Source organism: Pan troglodytes, chromosome 22, assembly GCF_028858775.2.
Source record: "Pan troglodytes isolate AG18354 chromosome 22, NHGRI_mPanTro3-v2.0_pri, whole genome shotgun sequence".
NCBI lineage: Eukaryota > Metazoa > Chordata > Mammalia > Primates > Hominidae > Pan > Pan troglodytes.
This window is the reverse complement of record NC_072420.2, coordinates 38,157,495-38,175,505: the sequence shown is the minus strand read 5'-3', so window position 1 is coordinate 38,175,505 and position 18,011 is coordinate 38,157,495. Positions and strand designations below refer to the sequence as shown.

Genomic DNA, 18,011 nt, shown 5'->3' with positions numbered 1-18,011 from the left:
CTCACAAACCAACTCAAAGGAACATTTCTGCGATGCTATTTTGCACCTGCTGCCAGGTTTACGGCAAACAACATCGCCAGCATCCCCCAAACCAGGTGAAACCTTATGGTGCTCTCCACTGACACAGGCAATCAAAGGTTGGATATAAAAACAGGAAAACAAACATAAAACACAGAACTAAACTTCTCAACCCAAGGTCGTTGGATTTCTCTGCACCTTTCAAACAGTCCTAAGGGAATCTAGACCTGGCAAGCTCACCACAAAGAAAGAATAGCCAATAATTATCCCACGGGTAGGATGAACCATGATCATGATATCCATGGCGGAAATGAAAAATTAACACTTTGGTCCATAAAAGCAATGGTATCTAATAAAACGTAATTCTTTAAGAAAAGGATAAAAAAAAGATTTTTCTTAAATTCAGCCAAATTTGTAATCACAGACTAAAGCCTAAAACCTTGGTCAACAAGAATGACTAGATTCAAAATACTTGTGCCTGTCCTCCTGAATGAACCAGCTAACAGCCACAACACAACCGACCATACCGCTCAGTAGCAAAATACTTCCGACTTCTACCATTTTCAAGACACACAATAATGGTGGCCCAACAGTGAAGGGCACAGACTCTCAGCCAGGTTGCTGGGGTTGGAGATCCCAGCGCTACCGGTGACCAGCTGTATGGTGATGCATACCTAATATCCTGATAATGATAATAATACCTACCGGAAAAGGTTGTTATGAAGGTTTAGTGCTTTAATACATACAACATACTCAGAACAGCTCTGGCAATTAATAAATGGCCCAATGTTATCTGCAAGTACTGTAGAGTAATGCACAGTCAATGTGCAGTAAAGGCTCATGGGGCCAGTGCCCATCTTGTGGAGCATACCATCTCTACCTGAATGTGGCACACACTCTGCAAAACAAAGAGAACAAAGCTCCCCAAACATAAGTTCCACCTCTACTTTCCACCACAGGGAATGACACCATTGCCTACGCAGTCAACGAGAATCAACACTCTGGCAGTCATGTTAGAGTTCTTCCCTCACAGCTGCCCAATCTTGCTCATTCCCTCTCCTAACAGAATACTCAAACACAACCTTTTCATCTACATCACCACATATAACACTTAAGATTACCAAAAGAGATTCCTAATAGCTGTCTTTATTCTATTTTCAATTCTGGATCTACTCAATAACATGGCTAAAGTGACCTTTCTAAAATACAAATCTCAAGTCCTCCACCCCTGCTGAAGCTGGAATGTCAACTGCCCCTAGCATTGCTTTCAGACTTTAGATTCTCTTCCGTCTCTCTCCATTACAGTGAGGTCCTTAACTTTCCCAATCTACATGGTTAATAATGTTTATTAAATAAGTAAAAGGATAGTACAACTGTGGTGAAAGATGGCCAACTTTTCTAAACATTTCATCATTCATAGTCAAAAATACATTCATTCAATTCAATTCTGTAGAACAACCTTGTTCACTTTTTAAAAGAACTTCTACAAACTTACACTAAGGCAATAATCAATGATGTGCACAAAGATGCCGAGCATGTTTATCCTGGTGTTGTTTGTAAAAGCAAAACATTGAACATCTAAATTCAAATACTGGGGGTGATGAGGGCTTTTAAATCTGAACATTAAAAAGAAAAAGGTAGGAACGAATATAAATGAAAAGAATTGAGATCCTTAATATATAAAAAGTTCTTATAAACAGTAAAAGACTAAGGCTGTGACTGGCAAATTTCTTAACCATTCAAAGCCTTAGATTCCCTATCTATGAAGCAGAGGTATTACTATACTGACCCTATTCCTTGTTACAAAGTTTAAATGAGATACCACCAACAGGCACACAGAATGAAACCTGTGACACACACCAAACACTTTTTATAAAAATGTTAGCTTCTGTTTTTATTATCTATGTCACTGTTATATACTATGTTTAAACTTATTCAGTGCAATATTGTAGAAAAGAGTATAAAAATCATTAGCACAAAGCTTAAATTACTATCATAAAATCAATCTGTGTCACGAAACGGGGAAAAAATGGCCAGCATCCCAGAAACCCACCACACCACTCTATGACCCTTTCTAACCAACACCTCCTTCCTCTTCCTTAAAAGTTACTACTATCCTGACCTCCAAAACCCGATTTGTTTTTATTTATTTAGTTTTGAGACAGAGTCTCGCTCTGTCACCCAGGCTGGAGTGCAGTGGCACAATCTCGGCTCACTGCAAGCTCCACCTCCCGGGTTCACGCCATTCTCCTGCCTCAGCCTCCCGAGTAGCTGAGACTACAGGTGCCCACCACCACGCTGGCTAATTTTTTGTATTTTTAGTAGAGACATAGTTTCACCATGTTAGCCAGGATGGTCTCGATCTCCTGACCTCGTGATCCACCCGCCTCAGCCTCCCAAAGTGCTGGGATTACAGGCGTGATGTTTTCATATAAGCAGGTGATACAGTTTGGATCTGTGTCCCTGCCTAATTCTCATGTCGAACTGTAATCCCCAATATTGGAGGAGGGCCCTGGTAGGAGGTTATTGGATTATGAGGGTGGTTTCTAATGGTTTAGCACCATCCCCCTTAGTGCTATCCTCGTGATAAGAGTTCTCACGAAAAAAGGCTGTTTAAAACTGTGTGGCACCTCCCCCTTTTGCCTGACTTTGCAGGCCATGTAAGACATGCCTGCTTCTCCAACGCCTTCTGCCATGATTGAAAGTTTTCCTGAGGCCTCCCCAGAGGCTTTCATGCTTCCTGTACAGCCTGAAGAAACAACCATGAGCCAACTAAACCTCCTTTCTTTATAAATTGCCCAGTCTCAGGTATTTATTTATAGCAGGGCAAGTACAAACTAATGTAATAGAGTAGAATTGTTTACTTCATCTTATGCCTATAAACTGCAGTTTGTCCATTACCTTGCTTTACAACAGTATGGACAAATGATAATTTATCCACTCCACTACTGACCGACACCTGGATTATTTCCAGTTTGGGGCTACTATGAACACTGCCACTTGTAAGCTTCTTGTTATGCATCGTTTGGTATACACAGAGATGCTGTCCTGTTGTTTTTCTGGTCTTTTTTTGTTCCAATCAATTTATCCACCACTAGCAGTTTATGAAAAATTCTCACACTCCACTCCTTCACTATGGCATGCAATCATCAGTCTAATTTCAGCCATTATGCTAAGTGTATTTGTGCTGTGGTACTCCAGTGTGGTTTTAATTTGCATTTTCCTAGTGACTCCGAGCATTTTTGCATGTCTATTGGCCACTTACACATCACATCGTGAAATGTACATTCAGGTTGCTTTTCTATTTTTTCTACTGAATTGTAAGCCCATTTCTTACAAATTTCTAGGATTTTAAAAAATCCATATTCTGAATATGAGTGAGCCCCTATTGGTTACAGGCAGCTTGCCTTGTCACCCTCTTAATGGTATACTTTGATGAATAAAAGTTCTTAATTTTATCAACTTTTGCTTTACAATTAGTACTATACTTTTGGAATCTAAGAAATTTTTCCTTATATCAAAGTCATGAAAAAAATCTATTACCTTCTAAACACTGGGCTTTCTCTCTCACATCTAAATGCAAAATCCATTTGCATTTGACTTCTGTGTAAAATAGGAATCAAGCTTCATTTCCCCCTCCAAATTAACATCCAATTGATCCTTAACCAATTATTTAAAAGACAAACATTCTCCACTGCTCTGTAACCCCATCTTTATCATAAATCACATTTCCCTTTATGCTTGGATCTAGTTTTGGACTGCCTATTCTGTTCTACTGGATACAGACTTACCTACCTAGGTCTCTGTTCAAGAACTGGACACTACCTAAATTACAATAGCTTTAAAATTTTTAAGATCCAACAGGAAATTCTGTTCTTCTTCAAGAATGTTTTGGCAGGCCAGGCGCAGGGGCTCATGCCTGTAATCGCAGGGCTTTGGGAGGCCGAGGCAGGAATCACTTGAGCCCGAGAGTCTGAGACCAGCCTGGGAAACACACCACCACCTCATCTCTGTAAGAAAAAAAAAAAGCCAGGCATGGTGATGCACACCTGTAGTTCCAGCTACTCAGGAGGCTCGGGTGGGAGGACTGCCTGAGCCCAAGATTTCAAGGCTGCAGTGAGTTATGATTGTGCCACTGTATGTGCTCCAGCCTGGGTAACAGAGACCTCACCTCTAAAAGAAAAAAAAAGTAAGTAAGTTTGGCTATTCCATGTAAGTTCCTGATTCACCCCATCAAATCCACCAAAACAAACCCATGTTGGGATGTTGAAATTGAAATTGCATTGATCTCTATAGAATGGTGGTGCCCAACAGAATTTTCTGCAATGATGGATTTACCTGTATCAGTAATGTAGCAAATAGCCACATGTGGCTAGTGAGCATCTGAACAATTTTATTTTTCCTTTCCAATCCTTATTCTTTCCCTTGCCTTATTCTACTTGCTGGGACCTTTAGTACAGTGATGATTTAAAAAGGAGGTAACAGACACTACTCTCACATATTCTCAATCTTGGAAATACAGCTTTCTTAGAAAGAAAGCTTTCAACATTTCTCCAGTATTATGGTTGCTGCAGGTTTTTAACAGATACTATTCCCAGATTAACAAAGTTTCCTTCTACTGCTAGTTTTCTAAGACCTTTTCCTCATGAATAGATGCTGACTTTTATTAAATGCTCTTTCTGTATCTACTGAAATGAGATGACCTTTCTGATTTACTCTGTTAATGTGGTGAATGACGCTGATTGATTTTTGAAATGATAAACGACTTTCCTTGAGCCAAGCATGGTGGTTCCCACCAGTAATCCCAGCAATCTGGAGGCCAAGGTGGGAAAATCACTTGAGCCCAGGAGTTTGAGACCAGCCTAGACAACATAGTGAGACCCCATCTCTACAAAAAAATTAAAACATTAGTAGGGTGTGGTGGCACATGCCTATGGTCCTAGTTACTCAGGAGGCTGAGGTTAGAGGATCACCTGGGCCCAGGAGGAGGAGGGTGCAGTGAGCCATGATTGCACCACTTGCACTCTAGCCCAGGGCACTCTAGCCCAAGATCCTGTGAAAACAAACAAACAAAAATTTTCCATTTCTGGAATGCAATTTGGTCATGATTTTATGTGTGTGTCGTAGATTCACTGGTGAAACCTTCTGGACCAGGAGTTTTGCTTGTGGGTAGTTTCCGTTTTTTTGTTTTTTTTGTTTTTTTTGTTTTTTTCTTTTGTAAATCCCAAAGACTTCAAAACTAGTGGGTAGCTCTTTCCACTAAGGATCATGTTTAATAGGACTATTCAGATTTTCTATTTTCTGCTGTGTCTGTTAAGTTGTAGTTTTCTAATAGTATAACTTCATCTAAATTTCAAATGGACTGACATCAAGTTTTTATAATATCTTCTCATAAGCTTTTGTGATATCCTCTTCACCTCAACATTGGTTAATGAGGTCTTCTCTTTCTTCATGGTCAGCCTCATCAAAGGTTTAATTTTATTAAGTATGCTGTCTTATATAGGTATTTTTTTTTAAATTTTGGTCTCATCTTGTTCTATCAGTTACCAACAACAATGTATTAAAAATCTCCTACTTAAAGTGTTATACTGGATAATACAAATTCAGGGTTGTTATGCCTTCCTGATGAATAATACCTTTTATCATCATAAACTGCCCTCTTTATTTCTAGTAAAGCTTTTTGCTTTATCTGTTATCAGTCTGACTACACCAAGCCTTCTCTGCATCAATTTTTGTATGGTATGTCTTTTGTCCATCTTTTTACCTTTACCTTCTTCTGTTTCCTTGTATTTTAGGTTTATCTCTTGTAAAGAGTATGTGGTTGAGCTGTATCTATAAATGAACACCAACAATCTATTTGTTCCAACTGTTTTATGTTCCTTTTCCTTTCTTACCTTTTGCTGGAATTTTTTATATCATCTCCCCATATTTTTATTTTTTAGTTACCTTATATATTACAATATTACGAAAGATTATGCATCCTTGACTAATCAAAATCTAATTACTCCCTAAACTCATACACTATGTTGATTTCTGTTTTAGTTCTGTTGCTCTCTCATCCATACACATATGTGTGTATATCTACTGTATTCACAAGACATCCAAATGACCATCCAGCATGGATAGAATCAGACTGAAAGATGCATCTGGAAGGAAAGATGGGTAATTCTGTGACATCCAGATAGCTATGAAAGAATTACAAAGAAACAGGTAGTTCCCTTGATTACTGCTGTTATCACTACCCTCCTGAAATACTTGTTTCATTTTTTGAATCTAGATTGAGTGAATTATATGCATTAAATTCAACAAGCACTTACTGAGGGGCTGCATCAGCACTGTCTTGCGGAGGTGACAATGCCATTCATAATCTGTAACAGCACTTCTTGGACTTTAATGTGCCTGCAAATTGTTTTTGAATCTTTTTAAAAGTGACGGTTCTGATTCAGTAGAGCTTGAAAGTCAACATTTCCTTTTTTTTTCTGAGACAGAGTCTTGCTCTGTTACCCAGGCTGGAGGGCAGTGGTGCACTCTTGGCTCACTGCCACCTTTGTCTCCTAGGGTAAAGCAATTCTCCTGCCTCAGCCTCCCAACTAGCTGGGATTACAGGCACCCGCCACCACCCGTAGCTAATTTTTGTATTTTTAGTAGAGACAGAGTTTCACCATGTTGGCCAGGCTGGTCTTGAACTCCTGACCTCAGGTGATCCACTCACTTTGGCCTCCCAAAGTGCTAGGATTACAGGCGTGAGCCACCATGCCTGGCCAAGGGTCAACATTTCTAACAAGTCATCAGATGATGCCAATACTATTTTGAAAAGCGTTGGTCACCTTAATAAAAGAAAGCTGTTCTCCAACTAATTCAAGTAGTGGATAATCCAAAAATAAGTTATAGTCTATCTAAACAATACACTAGAGGGTTTTTTTTCCCCAATAGATTTACTTTTCTAGTTATAAAGTTGAAACTTTTTTTAGGGAGAATAATACACATTCCCATGCATAACGGTGATATGCTAGGTGACAAAGAATCTGATGTTCTTTTTGGAATTTGCTGTGGGTGATCTGAATGTGAATTAGCAAGAAAAAACTTTTTCACTTCTGGTACCTTTTTAGCTATGTATTATAACACCTATCATAACTAGTTAGTGACATTATCAGTTATTTAGTGAAAGTGAAGAAAGATTAAGCCACCAGTACAGGGGGACTGCTGGTAAACATGGTATATAAACGAGGTGTGCTTGCCACATGCTCATTGTCTCCTTTCTTAACTCGACTGCTGTGTATGAAATTCAGAATAAACCTAAGTTTAATTTCCTCCTGCAACATCAAAAAGTATTTAAGTTATCCATTCATTCATTCCTTTCCTATGATAAGATTCCAAGGGGACAAAACTAATATGCATATTTCTAGTTAACCTGATTTCGTAATTAAGCAAATTACCCATGTTTTTACTCTTAAGTTTCTATCTTCCTAAAATTTTAATGCAAATGTTAATGAAAAAAATGACTCAGTTCATCCTGTAACAGGGATGATCATATAAAGTATTATGCGGAACCATATGAAACTGCTGATAGATTTCTGACTACATTTGGCTTACAAAAACAGTAATTTCATATGGTTCAACCTACTATCTACCGTATTATATAATCTTTATTCAACTCAGTATAATAATATCTTAGCTTAAGAATGTATCACAATACATGTTTTAACATCAGATAATGTTATAATTTAATGATGAACTTAACAAATAATTCAAAGTTATCTAAAATCATCATTTGGAGTGCAGTTCCAAAGTATTTTCAACTGCTGTCAAACAGTATGGAAAGCATGTTGGAGAAAATCATGCATGTGGAGTTCTGTCTCTACGTGCTTCTGAACTGTATCGATCATTTTTACCATGAGCATGTTTCTGTAACTTTGCTAAACTGGGGAAAAATTCAATATTTTACTAAAAGAAAAATGAAGCAGCTTTCTTACTTCAGCCACGTTACTATGTTCTAGCAAGGAACTATAATAACTAGAGACCATATTACCAGTATGGATCAGCACTGATTCTACAGAGAAATATTTCATAAACAACACATCTCAAAGACTGGGACATAAGATTCAAAAAGATAGTGGTAAACACAGAGGAAACAGCAAATACAAAAAGCATGAGAAAAGACCCTAAGTTTAAAAACAAAAAAGTAAAAATAACAAGTATCAGAAGCCATCATCTCTGATACATAACCCACACGTAGCTCTACTTGTAGATCTGAATGTTATTCTTACCTAACCTGAATTTCTTTGTTAGTAATGTGTTAACAGGGGACCATTCCTGTGACAGTATTAATTGATAGTAGATTTTAAAGAGAAACAGTTAAATCAAACAACAATATTAAAGAACAAAAAGAAAATGAAAATAATTTAATTAAAACTATAGCATCTAAATGTGGAAACTTATGAGGCTGAGGTTCTAAGACAGAATCCACTAAGAAATGAGGAGGGCAACCAAGCTTATGTGGGCAAAAACCCACGAGGTCCCTAGCAACAAGGCACATCCAAAATGAATTGCACCTCTAATGATGGCCAGAAATAAAGGCACATGATTAAGAGGGTAAGTGAACGAAAGTCCATAAGTAAGCTTTGTTCACGATTTTATCATCAGCACCAAGAACAGTGCCTGGCACATGGCCTGCATTCAATAAATATCTGTGCAATAAAGGAATGAACTGAATCCATCAGGAATATTTAGACTGTGAAGAAATCATTGAGAGAGGGAGGGAGGGGACTGCACGGGAGGTAAGAATGAATGTAGTATTTTTTAAATGAGGGGTTCTTGAATCAAAAGCAGAGAAAAGTCTTATAGCACAGGCTACAGCTATTGCTCAGTCAACTGCTCTTACTCATTTTTATATCCCAAGCACACAGTGCAGTGCCTGGCTCCACAGAAGGTGTTAAATAAATATATATTAAAGTGAAAGTAAGCAATGACTGTGACTATGCAAAAAGTCTAATGATAAGGACTATTTAGTAACAGTGATCCAATAAGAACAAATGAACTGATTTCTTATTACCCTCTAGTGGCCAATATGTGTTACTACAGGACACACACACACGCGCGCGCGCGCGCGCCAGTGTTACTACAGAATGCATAAACACACACACACACGCACACACAAGCTTGTCAACCCACTAGCCAAAAGAGCATACTCAATTATCTAGAAACACAATGAAATTGCTCATGTAAGACATAAATAAAATCTCAGGTTTTTCAGCATGAAAGATTAACTGAATCTATATATTAAAATTGTTAGTAACAATGGGTTATGGATAAAAACATGTTACCCTTAGAAATTTGTATTATCAGATTTCCACTTCTGACCTTTGTAGAGTACCTGGTACCAGACTCCCTCATTCATCATAAACAACTAAAGAACTAGTCAAAACATACGAAGTAACCGTTTTCAAACACTGGACAACAGGCAGTGCAGAATCGTGATGACTGAAAAAAGAAATCACTCTTGGTGAGCCCTACAATCACCTTGGTTTCCTATCTAGAGGCACTTTCCAGGGTACAGTATAGGAAGGGGGAGCCCAAACAGAACACAGCAATCTCACTGTGCTGCAGAGACAGAAGGAAGAGTTCAAGGCCATTGAATTGGCTGGAATTTGTGCAGCAGGTAACAAAAAGAGAAGGAGCTCCATCAATCCGTACATAGGGTTCTCCTTGACTCTTTGGCCAAATGCTAAGCTGCACAAGCACTGGGAGAAGGACCATGAAGCCAGGCACAGAACTACTACCAGGGAACTATGAACTGAATAACTACTAGAATTCACACAAGACTGTAAGACATTGAGTGTTCAAACAGGCTACAGTGGAGAAACCCACAGACATTCAACAGAGACCCCAGAAAATCCACACTTAGGGCTAGGGCTAATCCAGCCCTACAGTAAAGGCTGGCCCCTGTTCTAACAGAGACTGAAATAAACCTCAAAGGATCAAGATGGTCTGCAAGTGAATTAACAGCCTGCCAGGACGACATTCAACACTCTTTAAAGAGAACAACAAAATCCAAACACTCACGGGCCAGCATTCCTCATCCCCATAGCCAGCCCAATTCACTAGGCACGGCGAGAAGCAAGAAAATGTGGCCTGTATTCGGGAGGAAAAAATCCATTTAAGACTCAGAAATGACAGAAAGAGTGAAGTTAGCAGACCAAAACCACTATTATGAATGTTTTAAAATATAAAGGAAAACATGGACAAAATAAGGGAATAGTGAATCTTAATAGAGAAATAGAATCTACGAAAAGGAACTAAATGGAAATTCTAAAAATGAGAAACAAAATAACTCAAATGAAAAATTCACTGAACGGACCTAATAGCAGTTCAGACACCGCAGAAGAAAAGATAAGTGAATGGAAAAACAAAGCAATATAAATTAACCAAACTGAAAACAAGTAAAAAAAAAAAAAAAAAAAAGGAAAAAGTCACACAAAAATCACACTGAGGCAACTCAACCAAACTGCTGAAAACCAATGATGAAGAAAAAAATTGTAAAAGCAGCCAGAGACAAAAACACCCGTTTCCATATAGGGGAGTCACCACTTTCTCACCAGAAACCATGTGCACCGCCAGAAGAAAATAAAACATCTTTAAATGATGAAAATAAAAAAGACCTTTAACCTACAAATCTATATCCGGTGAGAACACCCTTCAAAAACGAAGGCAAAATACTTTTTCAGACCCATGAAAGTGAAAGAATTTGTCAACAGTAGATCCGCCCTCAAAAAATGTTCACACAAGTTCACAGAAGGAAAATAATTCCAGACAGAAACTGAGATTCACACAAAGGAATAAAGAGCACCAGAAATGTAAATATGTATGTAGATAAATATAAAAGACATTTTTTCTTAATATTTTTGAAAGCCAACTGACTGTTCAAAGCAAAAATAACATTGTGGAGTTTATTACATATAAATAAAACAATCACAGCACAAAGGACAGGAGAAATAAATGTAAGTATTCGGTTGGTGTAAAAGTAGTTGTGGTTCTGCCATTTTATTATAACTTAGATAATTTAAATAAATGTATAACTTAAATAAAATGAAATACTACCTATATTTGAAAATCAAAAATAATCATCTTAAAACTTTAAGACTAATATGCAGATGTGTGCTTTTCATTCATTCTGTATTTAACAAGCACGTATCATTTTTTAGGAACTGTACTATCCTCAACAACTAAATAACAGAAAATCTTACTTAACCCTACAGTAAAAGGGCCCTTACCACTCTTGATTACAAAAGGTAAGCCAAATTCTTACAGCTAAAATAGGAGGCCAAGGATTTATTTTTGGTAATACCATCTGGAAGACAGAAAAGATTAAAATAGTAATCCAACATATAGCTGCTGGATTCCATAAATTATCATATTGTACACAGGATAACATATAATATGGGTAAATTTATATTTTCCCTAATATCCTAAAGTTATAAAATATTTTAAATAATAAGAATGAATAAAGCAGATAATACCACCTAGTACTAAGTTATTGGCAGTCATGAAAATTCCAGGTAGAGAAATAGTTTTTCTTGTAGTGCCCATAAATTTTAAATTAATAATCAGTAATGAAACCTATTTAAATTAAAATTCTTCCCTACTTAGTACAAAACAAGGTATTGAGCAGTCTTTGAGCCCTTAATTAAATCTAGGAATGAGTGTAGGGAAGTTTGGAAACAGGTAAACAAAGACACGCAATGTCTCAAGACAAAGTCTGGAGGTGAAATTAAACCTTTTTAGACAAGTCCAACCACTTAATGAAAAGAATGAAGACCGGTGGTTCTCTAACTTTGACTGGAGGCTAGTGGCTAACAGTGGATTAGAAGCCAAAGTCTCCCTCCTAGCGCAGTAACATTTCTGAGATGTGAACGCCACAAGACTCCCCCACTCCTTTTGTTCGCTACTGCCTCCCCATGGCTTAAAACAGCAGAAGCTCTCTAAGTATCTGCTGCCTGACTTAATAATACAAAAAGAGCACAGACAAATCAATCTGCCATTAGGAGATTTTTAAAATGTCAACAGGAAACAAAAGATTCTTAACATGTTGCAATAAATAAAACATACAATCTGCCGAATTTTAGGTATTAACCGACAATTGATTTTAAATGACTGCAAAAAAAAATCTTTTGAAACATTAAAAACTAATACTTTACCAAAAAAAAAAATCCAAGCTAAAGAAAGCAACAAATCTAACATAGCAACTGAAATAATGGTCGCTTATACAAAATACTCACAAACATGTTTAAGTTTGAGCAAATGCAATTTAAAAAGTTTATCTTCATGACTATGGCTGCAGGATCCTTCCTGACTTAATTGGCACTTGACCTAATGCTCCCAAATATTTACGAATATATATATTTTTAATTTGCATACAAGTACTCTCAAGCCCACTCACTCCAAGTCCTTTGCGGGAAAAAAACGAAACTTATTTCTGATCGAAGTTTAATTTTGGATGACTCACTGGACAGCCCTGCAGAGACACAGAGAAGAATGCCTTTTAGGCTAGCAGAATCCATATAACAACACAAGAAACAACAAACCAGATGACAGCTGCTGAAGCAGCCCTGTCAGGCAGTATCATGTCTCAATACGAAAACAAAACGTTACATAGAAATCAGAATTTCAATTACATAAATTTCTTCCTAGCAGGGTATTAGAATAGCATTATTTATTCAGCAGGTAACTAATCAGGCTAAACTGAGAACATGCCCCCTAAATAATTAAATAAACAAAATCTACCACCACTGTGAGACAGAAAGTACTTTCAAAAATCTACAAGATCTACATAGGACAGTGATCATTACTCCATCAGGCATCCAGGTTAGTAGCCCTAAAGAAAATGAGCAAATATTTGGGGTCCTAATTAGACTGCTTATATAAATGCTAACCACTTATTTAATTAAAGGATTCATACTTTCACTGCAGTCATTCAGCCTTCAGTAAGTTTAACTTTCATATAAATACATAAAGATTTCACAAGTTTTACAAAAATGGCTCAAGTCATTCCAACTGACACTACAGTGATTATAACAGAGGAACTAATTCTTTCAAGCAAGCTAATAAAATGATTGTCCATCAAAGATGGTAAGCCAGATCCTGAGAGTCCAGGGTCTTTCAAGAGAAAAATGACAGTGACCACAGCTTAAGGTTATCAGACGTCTTGATTTCAAAGCTGTCCTTCATACTATTATAGTAGTTGTCAGACGGTGTATCCTTATTTATGGCTTAGCAAATAGCAGAGAGCATCAGAAACAGTCCTCCACACACAAAACAGTGAACTGCCAGCCTGACGTGCAGTAATGTCACACGGCAAGCACATTCAGTGACTGCCACTTCCCACTCTCAGTCAGGAGATGAGGTCTTCTCTTCCTTCCTCCCAGGTCAGAGGCATCTGTAGGATAGTTAAGGAGAGCAGGGGAAGAGCCTGGACATGGTAACCACAAGCCTCCAGCTGCTCAAAATGCCCTTTATGAAGCCCCATGGACCTCGGCCTGCTCTCTATATCTCACATTCCTCTGCGGCGTGCAAAGTTAGCATATTCATTTACAAAACAGGTAAAACGAGAAATACCTTTGAAAGTTCAGCTTGCTCTACAGAAGACAGACATTAGGCTAGGACTTAGGCATCCCCTTTAGCTTGCCTTGGCCCCAGCATCAGTGTGGGGCATGGCAACAAATAAGCCGGTCTTCTTACACATGAAATAAGAGGATTCATCATCACCCTCGACCATGTAAACCCAAAGTACTCCTCTCTCTTGTACAATGCCTTGGGTTTGAAACGTTACACACAGAGTTGCCAGGGGACAGGAAATGTGCCTCAAAGACGATCTGGAGCCTCTGCTTAGAGCTTAAAAGAAATGTTTTAATAAATGGTGGTTAAAGTTCAACTTAGTTCATTTTTTTCAAAATCAAAAAGATAGTGAAATACTAGTTATGTAAAATTTTTAAAATATAATACATATGTATATGTACACACACGCGCGCGCATACACACACACACACACACACACACACACACACACAGTAAATTACCCAGATGCCCTCCCCTACCACCCCCTTGACCATAACTTTGTCTAGCGTGCCTACAGGCATATTACAGCTGTCTTCCAAGAAACCCGTAAGTACAAAAAGAGGGGGAACGGCACAACACATCTAAATGCTGTAATACTATGAAGCCATTCAAAAGTTGAAAGGTGCCTGCTTAGCTGCTTTCCTCTCTAGAGGAGCAGGGTCAGAACACACAGAGGTGGCCAGGAATACAACACAGGCAGAAGGTTACCTACCACGGCCTCAGACCTTCAGCTATGCCATAACCAAGCCATTTTAAGAAGTGTCTGAAGATGTTACTAAGTTTCAGGCACATAACGTTTCTTTGGAAAGAAAGTTGCCTTCCCTGATCTTTACCTCTGTCTTCTTCTAAAGCAGGCACAGCAACAGCAGTCAAGGGGGAAAAAAATTAACTTTTTCCTTCTCCCATCCCAGGGAGAAAAGGGGAGAAGCATACACATAGAGGACTTGCTCTTTTTTAGTTCTAGCTAAACAGCTGTTAAACATACAAGATATTTTTAAGTCTAGTTAAGTACTTGGTACCTATATTGAATTGCAGCATAATACTTAAAATTATCCAATGAGGCAATCATTTGGCTTTGTGATTCTAATTAAAACACTGATTATTTACAGAAATTTTCCATTTAAAAATACCCAAAAGGCAAAATATTCATCTGACCAGAGATGCTTTAAAAGTTAAACACAAAAGGCCAGGCGCGGTGGCACATGCCTGTAATCCCAGCACTTTGGGAGGCCGAGGCAGGCGGATCACTTGAGGCGAGGAGTTCGAGACCAGACTGGTCAACATGGCGAAACCCCACCTCTACTAAAAACACACACACACACAATTAGGCGATCATGGTGGTACACGCCTGTGGTCTCAGCTAGGGAGGCTGAGGCAGGAGAATAGCTTGAACCCGGGAGGTGGAGGTTGCAGTGAGCCGAGTCCGTGCCCCTGCACTCCAGCCTGGGCAACAGAGTGAGACTCTGTCTTGCGGGGGGATACAAAAATTAGCCAGGTGTGGTGACATGCATCTGTAGTCCCAGCTACTCCGGAGTCTGAGACAAGAGTCACCTGAACCCGGGAGTCAGTTTGCAGTGAGCCAGGATCGTGCTACTGCACTCCAGCCTGAGCAACAGAGCAAGATTCTGTCTCTACTAAATAAATAAATAAATAAATAAATAAATAAATAAATAAATAAAGTAAATTTTCTTTTTACCTCTCAAGCAAATTTTCCAAACCAGAAAGTATTCTCAGTAATGATAGTATGGATAAAGCAGGTTTCTATGACCCTTTATTACAGAATCTGTGAGTTTTTCACAATTAAAAAGTAATAAAAAGTAGTGACAACATTCACTGAACTCTTATTCTATGCCAATTTGTTCCAGTATGCCCTTACACCGACAAAAGTCCTATGCATAAGGTGGCATTATTCCAGCATGTATTGCATTGTACACAGAAAGAGGTCAAGCACTCCACCACGGCCCTAAGCATGGTGGCTGAGGTGGGAAGGCCAGAGGTAGGTGGGCCCGCGCCCTTTTCCACTCTGAACCATGCCTCCAAGACAGGAGGGGTGGGAAAGTGCTCAAGACACATTAGAAACTCCCCATAAAAGACAAGATTGTTGAACACCTGCAAGTGAATAAAGATAAACTGATCTCAGAGGGGAAAAAGACGCAGGGTTAGGAAACAGCACCCTGCTCGAGGACGTTCTTTCCAAACAGCCTGCTCATCACCCGTGTAAACTGGCAAAGGGGTGGCTGGGCCAAAAGAGAGAGGAATTAAGTAAGAAGTCCAGGAAAAATGAACTTCACATCAAATTTTAGAGCACGGTAGCCATGAATCTTGTGAATAGCTCCCAAAAATGTCCTGTGGAAGACAACTAGAAAGCATTCTACAATCAGGCACCCACCTCCACCTGCAGCCTCCTGTGTTGTTCTCATGGGGCGCCTCTGGGCTCCAGCTCCTCCAAGGCACCTCCACACTCTCTCAAGTACACTCTTCACTCTTCCCCAAACATGATTCCCTTACTGCTCTGCCTAACTCCCACTTCTCTTTCAAGTAGCAGCTTAAACGTCACCTCATATTTGGCTGGAAAATAGAATATAGACGGAGGGGTAAGTTAAGGCTAGAAAGGCAGGCTGGGTCAACAGAATGGCAAGCTAAAACATGGGATTTTCTAAAACAGCCTAAGAGGGTGCCAGATAAAAGTGTGCAAGGAGTGGCACAACTCCAGTTTCATCTTTAGCTATAGCAATTAACACCATAAGGAGTCTGGATTCAATTTTGCCATTTACTAGCTAGCTACCAACTTCTGTGTCGCTTTGGGCAAATCAATTAAATCCATACCTCCCTTTCCATCTGCAGAATGGGTTTATAACAGTACTTAAACCTCAAGGTATTAAGAACAGCAAAGAGTTAATGTTTAAAATGGTACCTGGCAAATGGCAAATGCTAAATGATAGAACGAATGTGTAAGGTGGACTGGAACCAGGAGGAACCACAAATAGAGATCTATCAGTTGCTTACTGCACCAGCCCAAGCATGGGACGGTGAGAGCCTTTAAGGAGGGAAATGTCAGCAAAAGAAAGGAAGGAGATGCATGAAGAGACACTCTGAGAGCAGACTGACAGGACTTCAAAACCTGTTTCAATATGGACGACAGATAAGAGACAGCTGGATTCAAGAATGACTCAGCGGTTCCAAGCCATGGTGACTTGGAAAAAAGAGGTGACTTAAAAAGTCAGAAAAAGGAATTAAATTAGTTGATAATGTCTCCGTAAATGTACCATCATTTAAAATTTAAAGACTGCTTGATTTATATCAGCAGTTTCCATCTTATTAAACATATGACATTTAAAATTCTATTGAAAATAGTAAGAAAAAAGGGTACAAAATAAAAGGAAAGAAAAGGGTGTGGCTGAGAAAATTAAAACTGGCACAAGGAGCAAGTCCAAGGTTCTGGTCCCAGCTCTAAGGTTAACTCCGTAACACTGGAAAAAACATGTCATCTGTCCAAAGAGCCCAGCCCCTCACACACAGGGGTAGAATCACTGTGTAGTTAAGACCTCTTCAAAATATATACACCACTCTCTCCCTCCCCCATCTCCCAAGAATTGTCCTGGGAGCCTGTTTTTTGCCAGAATGTAACCTAACCTGCTCAAGTATGCTGGGGCACGAAAAAAAAAAAAAAAGGTGACCACCCCTGAATAACCATCTCTACAATCACTACCGGCTTTGACATTATCACATCTGGCTGAGCACAGCACACTCAGGAATATAAAGCTGTCCCAAAAGCAAAGAGATAAGACCAATCTCACTTATCAAAATCTCAGTCTGGATAAGGTGCCCTTCTCAATATAGTGGAGAGCCTACTCCATCTTTAACATCAGCGTCTTTGTCGTCATTAAATCCTGTTTAAGTCATCTGGTTTTCCGCAGCACATAATCTTAACTTCTAAGTTGTTTTAGATACAACACTTACTGAATCCCTGTAAAATACTATAACTGGATATTTTATCTCAAGTAACAATGAGATAAAATTTTTTAACATCAGAAAGGTGGTGTTTTCCATTAACCCAATAGGTATATTAATTATTTTCACTTACAACAATACTTTTTACAATGATTTTTTGAAAGATTTAGAATATCATTACCTGAACATGTGAGGTCATAACCTAAAAAATCTGTTACATTTCATTGCTTCACTTTTTAGACTCATTCCATCAAGTGACCTCCATAAGCATCCAAAACTACTATTGACAGAGGTTGCTCCATGTCTATGTGTCAACCTCAAATAAGACTTTGTTACTCAGAGTAATGGAGATCAGGTGCGGTGGCTTACACTTACAATCCGGCACTTTGGGAGGCCGAGGCAGAAGGATGCTTTGAGCCCAAGAGTTAAAA

The 18,011-nt window shown here is 38.7% G+C and overlaps 1 protein-coding gene across 10 annotated transcripts in view; it reads right to left on the bottom strand.

Annotated features, from left to right (window-relative positions):
* The window catches only part of DYRK1A (dual specificity tyrosine phosphorylation regulated kinase 1A), a 149,214-nt gene that overhangs the window by 42,895 nt on the left and 88,308 nt on the right, over positions 1-18,011 (bottom strand). For 2 of the 10 annotated variants that reach the window (XM_063803677.1, XM_063803675.1), the window contains exon 3: positions 4,068-4,191. The exons of the other annotated variants lie outside the window; for them this stretch is intronic. The gene's annotated coding sequence lies outside the window, so the exon portion shown is untranslated. The remainder of the gene's footprint in view (positions 1-4,067; positions 4,192-18,011) is intronic. 10 annotated transcript variants of the gene reach the window in all.